We start from the raw sequence: 8,369 nt of genomic DNA, 5'->3' as shown, positions 1-8,369 counted from the left end.
TTTCACAACAGCCTCCATGGGAAGCTCTTGCCTGGTTTAAGCTAGCAAGGCCATTGCACAGCCCCTATACCCTGACCAGCTAATGGGTCACAGGAAGAGACTACAGCAGAGTGACATATTTAAAAATATGCTGACGGCATGTTACCCTCACCCTTTATTGCTGCAAAGAGCCTGAAGCATTCACCTATGGGTGTCAGTGCCGGCCTCTGGCAGGTGAATGTACACCCCACACAGTCTGAACGCACTTTGTCTTTTACTCTTGTCTCAGGAAACCAGGACAGGTAAGAGCAATATCGCCACATTCCTCTCTGGTTCCCTTTCCTCTGGACTTAGGAGAATGTTCTGTGGAAGGGGGAAGGGCTGGTGGGGATTTATCTCAGGATGAGCTTATATGGGATGATTCTGAGGAGCGGCTGGGAAGCAGGACTGTGCTCTGAACTGAATGCTGTTGAGAAGCACAGGTAGTTGTATGCTTGGGTTTCTCAATCGATCTTCTGAGAGGGAAAAAAGAAGGAAAACTAGATATGATTAGAAAGAATAGCAGTTACTTATGTTTTTGGTGTGTGTGTGTATGTCTATGTGTGTATTTCTGTGTGTGTTTGTGTGTGTATATTTCTTTCTGTGTGTGTGTATATCTGTGTGTCTGTCTCTGTGTGTGTTCGTGTGTGTGTGTTTGTGTGTCTGTGTGTATATCTATGCGTGTTTGTTTGTGTGTTCATGTGTGTGTCTGTGTGTTTTGTATATGTCTGTGTGCTTGTGTGTGTTTATGTGTGTGTACCTGTGTGTGTCTGTGTGTGTTCATTCATTGTGTGTGTCTGTATGTGTGTCTGTCTGTCTCTGTGTGTGTGTGCCTGTGTGTGCATCTGTGTGTGTGTCTGTGTATTTCAACAATGTTCACATTTTGTCACTGTTCACTGATGGTCACAGAATGGCCTTGTTTGTATCTTGATCCATTGTGACCACAGAACGTAAAATGGCTTATGTTCACTAGAAGACTGGGTCTAGCTATGTCCGGCCAGCTCCTGGCACCACTGAGGCCTTAACATCATTGCTCTAGCTCCCAGCTGGTGGGGGGCTTCTTTTCTCTTGCACACAGTAAGCACACACACTGATAAAAGCCCTTCAGTCAGCCTCTGGGAAAAAGAATCTATGACTCAAGGTGGTATACACAGGTCCCCAGTTCTTGCTCCTCTCTTCTCTCCTCAAGCTAAGCCACTCTCTCGCTCCTGTTGTCTTACCCACATTCCTTAATTAAAACAGCAATGTTCTAGACCAGACTAACATTGCTGGACCATTTCCTCTTCATTCTTCCATACAACTAAGTGATTTTAACTTTCATAATCATGTCATAAGTGTTCTCCAGGAGTCTGGAAGAAGCCCTGTCTCCCAGTGGGCCCTGGAACTTGGCCTTTTCTGTTGCTGTTCTGTTTTTGAGGTGGCCTCGCCTGCCCCTGGACTCTCCCTGCCTTACTGTAGATGTTAGGTTCTGGCGCTGTCCAAGCCCAGGAGTCTGACTCCTGTCTTCACTATGCTCTGCTCCCCATGGTCTTTCTCTTTTTCAAAATATGGCCCCCTGTGCCCATGTCACCTCCATGCCTTCCTTCATGTGCTGTCTTTTCAGATCCTGCCTGGTTCCCAAGAACCAGCGGAAGCCCCACTTCTGAGAAGTGCTCAGTCATCCATCCAGCCGGTGCTGTGTGTCACCTGAACTGTGACAATCTGAACCTCCAGACTTCTGACCATCTCCCTCATCTTGCTCTTCAACTGCTGGCCATGTGGGAGCCTGTGAACCTTTTTAATTTCTTAGTTAAACAAGTTTGAGGTTCTTTTAGAATTTCCTACATGAGTACAGTGTTTACACCATTTCCTACCCCTCCGTCCTCACTCCAGCTCCTTCCATTCCTTCCCATCCCCTCTCAAAATGCTTGCTTCTTCTTTAATTACCAGTGGTGGACACATACATATGTATATGCACATAAACTCCTAAGGTCTTTTGGTGTTGTTCATACGTATTGTGTTTAGAGTTGACCTTTAGGATTCAATAACCTACCAGGAAGCTCATCTGTAGAGAAGACTGATCCCTCACCCAGCAGCCATGGTTGCCTGTAATGGGCTTGGCTTGTGAATACCTTTAAAAAAAGAAAAAGAAAAGAAAAATCTCAGTGTCTTTGTCCCCAAAGGCTACAGTAGAACTAAACATACCATAGAAGCTCAGTACACGCCTACTGACTGTTGGCCATGAGATTTGCACTGTGAGTTAGCATGTTGATGTGCATTCTGGGAAAGGAAGGGATGAAGGCGAGCATGCATTGCTGCCCAAGCACACCTAGCTCTCCCAGCATCTCAGAGACAGTGCTGTCACCTGCAATGCCTTTCAGAGGACAGCAGGGAGGCACAGGTCACCCAGGAAAGCAGCAGGCTGTGACCTTTCCTTGGAGTGCGATGCTGCATGACGGTCACCTGTAGTGGCGTTTCAATCGTGTTTTAATAAATGAAGACTGCCTGAAGATCTGAGAGTAAAACAGTCCTACTGGTCAGCTTTACAGACCAGGTAATGGGGCAACACACACCTTTAATCTCAGTAGCCATAACACTAGCTGCCATAGAAACTGGGTGGTACATGCCTTTAATACCTTTGATCCCAGTAGCCACACTAACTGCAATAGAAACTGGGCGGTGCATGCCTTTAATGACGGTGGTGCATGCCCTAGAGAGGATTATAAAATGGGAGGAAACAGCTCTCAACACACAGTCTCCTTCTGAGATTCCAGGAAGCAGGATCGCCATTTCAGACAGAAGTAGAGGTAAGAGCCAGTGGCTGGCTGTTTTGCTTTTCAGATCTTCAGGTTGAACCCCAGTTTCTGAGCCTGAGCTGTTAACTGTGCTTCAGTCACTAGACTCACCCAGAAAGTTCTTGAGAAAATGTATCTATCTCTACACCTTATTTTTCATTAATATATGACTTTATACTTTGGACCACAACTCAGATTCTGTTTAGTATCCCCAGGGTGAGAGCCAGGGAGACATCTTAAGGCCCAATGCACAACCAAGGCTGATATCCATTGCCCTCAAAGAATGCCTGCACCTCAGTTCTTGCCTCTGAAGGGCCTAAGCACTGAGGAGAGGCGCCCTTGCACCCTTCCCAAGTGAGATCACACGCCACTCAGCAACTGCTATCGCTTGGCTCCTGAATGCCCTCCGAAGCCTATATGTTAGCAGATTAGTTTCTATTCTAGCATTATTGGGAAGTGGCAGAACCCTTAGGAGGAGAGAGTCAGGTCACTGGAGATGCACCCTGAAGGGACTGCTAAGGCCCCTCCTCTTCTTCCTCTTCGCTTCTTGGCTGATGTGGGAGAGCAAGTTGCAGCACGGCACGAATCCTTCCAGAACGTGCGGCTTCACCACAGGCTCCAAGCAACATGGCTAAAGGAGCGTGCACAGGAATCCCTGAAACTGTGAGTCAAAGTAAACTTCCTGCTTCTTAAGTTGTTTATCTCCGGGATTTCATTACACTAACTGACCATATCTAAGGCAATAATATTAATTCTTAAGAAAAATATAAGCATCACCTATTGTACATCAGTTCTCAAGCTTGTCTACCCATCAGAATCTCCTGGGATGGGTTGAAGACTTTACCGAGATTGTCATTCCCAAAGAATCTGATGTATATTGTATACTGCGGCTTGATCATTAAACAAAAAGGCTATTTCTGTTGGGCAGTTGAGTCTGAAAACTCCTGCAGCCCAAGTCTTGCTTCTGTTAGCTAACTTCTCACCCTGTCCCCTACAGAAGGATGCTCTACAGCTGGATTCTTTTTCAAAACCACCTCAGCTTCTTTAAGACAAATAGTCCCAGTCCTTTCTACTTCTCCTGAACTCTCTTCCCACCACCAACCAAATTCCAACTGCTTGTCTCTGGATGCTGTCCAGGATCCTGACATCCCTGTCAATCTCTGGCGTCTAAAACTTCCCCACAGTTGCCTCATGGCACGTTCTCATCACCAGGTTAGAGGCAACTGCATTCATGGTGCCTCTCTGTCAAGGAATTCATCATGCAAAGGTGGGTTTAGAGGCCCATGCCTGTGATCCCAGCTATGAGGAGGCTAAGACAGGAGGAATCGTGAGTTCCTGGTCAACCTGGGATATTCATCTGTCAAAGAAGAAGAGGAAGGAGGAGGAGGAACCCATCAAGCAAGAGTAGTAGACCAAGAGAAGTCTAGGAGAGCCAAGAGCTCAAGCACTAGAATAGAGCTGTGCAGGATAGCCAATGCAGAGAACAGAAGGGGAAAATGAAAAGGCACAGGGGAGAGGGAAATAAAATTAAAAGAATAAGAAGCTAGCCTGGGAGGCAGAGCTGTACAATGAGAATTGTCCTGGATGTGACCCTAAGTGTAACCTTGAGTGACCCATTGCCTTCCTGGGTCTGTCTCTCACCTCTAAAGGGAAAGAATAAGACTGGGTTCCCAGCCAGGTGATGGTGGTGCACCCCTTTAATCCCAGCACTCAGGAGGCAGAGGCAGGCGGATCTCTGTGAGCTCAAGGCCAGCCTCCAAAGCTACAGAGAAACCCTGTCTCAAAAAACAAACAAAGACTGGGTTCCCCTCTAGATTATTCTTCAGCTCTGAGTCCTCCATACACAGTCGAGCCCAGGCTCAGGCAGAGAAGGTAGGCTGTGAACACTCCTTCTACGTATGCTTCCCACAGTCCTTTGCTCCCAGTCATCCCAAGATTATTATTCTCCCAATTACAAACATCTAATTATTGTCTAGACACCACCAAAGCTTCTTTACAGAGCAAAATGCTGTCATCTAACTTGAGATTAAAGTCTAGGAGCATGCCCTCACTCCGCAGATTTTATTTAAGTCTTCAGTAACACTCTAGAGGGGAAAAAAATCCCTATTTCACAGAGAGAAACTGAGCTCTGGAGAGGGCCAGGAAGCTCCCTGGGAACAGGCAAGACTGAGCAGATTCTTCTGCTCCTGGCAGCTGAGGCAAAGTTGTTTGGAGAGTAGCAGAGATTAAGTTTCAGGGTCCTTCACTTGCACGATGACTTTCAATTCTGTTCTTGACATTTAATGCTTCGATTCATGTTCTTTTCTATCAATAGGGTGCCCCTCCACTACCTGACTTCAGGACCTACTAAATCTCATCCCACTTCTCAAGGTTTACCTACACGCTCCTATCCTGTTCAGAAATCCAGTCTGAAGGTTCTGCTTAAAACGTGGACTCCAGAAGTCTCCCGTAACTTTCTGCTGTGGGACGCCATGATGGTTCTTCATAGACATCACAGGATGTGGATTCTACTTGAGTCCTTAGAACATGGGCTCCTCACTGTCTACTCCACACACACCCATGCTACCACCCTCACCCCCACCACCCAATTCCTTTGTGCTGTAGCTGTGAGCTTTCCCTGTCCCTCATGACAAGCCTGCTGTGGTTCCATTTTGCCCTGTATCATGTCCTTCCATTCTGGTCTTGAGTTCATTTCCTTCTGCTCCAGCTGTTTCTTCCAGTTCTGGCGCTAGGCCCAGCTCCATTCTGTAGACAACAAAGCAATGCTGTGGTTCCACAGGGAAGGGATGGCTTGGAAAGTAAAAGGAAGAGAGAGCTGAGGATGTGTCCACCTGTTCCATTCAAGCTTTGCCTACAACCTTCCATTTTCAGCCGTAAACATTTCCCAATATGATCTTTTGTCTATGGTTCCTTTCCTTCATTTTGACCTTAGCAAATGGAATTCTGTTCTCAGCTTGGTATTTTTAAAAATAAATGTTTAAATGTGCTGACTTGAAGTTTACAACTCCATGCTATGGGGTATATGTGTGGATATAGGAAAATGGCTACCACAATGAAGATTAACCCATCTATCACCTCTCATTCTTAGATTTTTGAATGTATAAAATGCGCTCCTTAAAAAATGTTCCTCTCTTCTTAGAGGATACAGGTACAACATTGGGAAACACAGCAAAGAAACAAATACCTTGAATTTAGAGTTTCAGCGAGCTCAGCACATTCCCCCTCCCTCTGGGCGGCCCGTTTGTGTCTCCCACATAGCTGCAGCCATCTCTCAGCAAACAAACATTTACCATGGAATGGTGGCTTCATTCGTCATGTTGGAAACACACACTTTTCATCCAGGCATTTTGTGTCTTCCTACAAATAGCTTGGATGCTTTCCTATTGGTAGCAGAAGCATGAAAAGATTGATATTTTGGAATCTCTAAAGTCTAGGAGTAAGATCTAAGACATTATTTAGGAGATATGTATCAATTCACAAATTTAGAGAAGGTAAAGTATTAAATATGATCTGGACAAGAGAGCAACAGAGAGAGGGAGAGAGAAAGGGAGGGAGAGAGGAAGGGAGGGAGGGAGGGAGGGAGGGAGGGAGGGAGGACTGACTAAATGTAAATGGCTCTGTAGGTAAGTGAATATGACAAGAACTACTAATGCCTGTCAGTACTAGAAGTGGCCATTGATCATGGAGCAGCTAAAGACAAAAAAAAAAAAAAAAGAAGAAGCAAGTAGAGAAAAAAAAAGAAAATATAGAAGTGGCCATCTTAGGCTGGAAGGATATTACTATTTACTAGTTTACAAACTTGAAGCAAAGTATTTTAAACCTGTGAATTCTGCTTTTGCTTTCTTCTCTGCCTCCTGTATATTCACACTATACACCAAGAAACTGATTTACTAAACCCCAGTTGACACATCCCTAAGGCAAAACAGAATCTTGTGATACACAGGAAGCATAATTTCAACAGTGAGGGAATCCTCAAATTTCTGTCTTTGATAATGGCAACCAGGAGGGGGAAATACAGCAACTTCTGTTCACGGCTCCCAAAGCAGAAATCTGCAAAAGAAGAAAAATGATATGGAGAGGAAACAAGCGGGCAGACTTTTAACCACACACACACTGTGAACGTTATGAATTTTTTTTAAAGATTTATTTATTTATTATGCATACAACATTCTGCCTCCATGTATGCCCACGTGCCAGGAGAGGGCGCCAGATCTCATTATAGATGGTTGTGAGCCACCATGTGGTTGCTGGGAATTGAACTCATGACCTCTGGAAGAGCAGCCAGTGCTCTTAACCTCTGAGCCATCTCTTCAGCCCGAATGTTATGAATTTTAAAAGTCAAGATGTCACCAGGCACGGTGACAAACCTAGAATCCCAGTGCTTCCAAGGATAAAGGTTGAAATGATTGCAAGTACAATTCCAGCCTTGGATGCATGGTCAGTTCCCAGTTACTTAGAATTGGAGGAAGAACTTTGCCATACACAGAAGGCAAATGGAGGGAGGGAGGGAAATGAAGGAAGAAAGGGAGGGAGAAAGAGAGGGAGGGAGGGAGGGAGGGAAGGAGGGAGGGAGGGAGGGAGGGAGGGAGGGATTGGTCCACAGAGTGAGTTCCAGGACAGCCAGGGCTACACAGTGAAACCCTGTCTCAAACACCAAACAAACAAATGGTGTAAACCCTTAGGTGCAGACAGAAGGGCGTGCAGAAGCGTTGTGGAATCTAGAACTCGCCAGAGTCGATGTGATGAGACATGGAAATGTTTGTTTTTCTAGGTGAAAAGTACCAGCTTCACTAATTTCGTGAGATGGACCAAAGAGGAGTAGAAGCCAAATCGCACCTAGCTTATAAAACTCAGCTCAATTGAAAATTGATTGGTTTTGCTCTTAGGAATGCTAGAAAACAAAGATGAAGACTTTGCCTTCTCAATCTTGAGCAGGGAAGAAGGGGAGCTTACAAAGCCAGGGTTCCAGTGGAGCGCAGGAAAACAAAGAGGAAAAACAAGCGCACATTGATGGTTTTATAGGCTATTTGGGGCCCTAGGGGGAACACACCCCACAAACAAGGTGATTGGTTGAGATTCCCCTTCAGGATCTCACGTAGCCCAGGCTGGCTTCAAACTCACTGTGTAAACTTAAACTTATTCTTTTGTTTCTATATCTCAAGTAGAAGCCATTAGGTCTCTGGCAATACTGATAGCCATAGACATCAATATCACAAACATGCCGGGCACAAATACATAAGACAAGTTATATCTACACTGTAAGTCTGGGGGTGACTATATATACACAAGTGCAGTAATGCAAAGCCCGGGCCAGAGAGATGGCTCAGCGGGGAAAGACACTTGTTGCGCAGTCTACTGCCTGATTCAATCCCCAGGACACACGTGATGGAAGGAGAAAACTGACTCCCAAAAGTTGTCCTCTGAACTCCACATGCACACCATGGCATGCAGAGAGAGAGAAACTAAATAAACACAATTTAAAAATTTAAAGAAATGAAACACATAACTAGTATGCAGAACAATATGCATAGAAAAATATGCCATAAGATACAGCAGAGATGTAAATAAAGAAGAAAA

Source organism: Microtus oregoni, unplaced genomic scaffold (assembly GCF_018167655.1).
Source record: "Microtus oregoni isolate MIOR12 unplaced genomic scaffold, Mior012 000002F_ref0000024, whole genome shotgun sequence".
Classification (NCBI taxonomy): Eukaryota; Metazoa; Chordata; class Mammalia; order Rodentia; family Cricetidae; genus Microtus; species Microtus oregoni.
Note: the sequence above shows the minus strand (reverse complement) of the source record.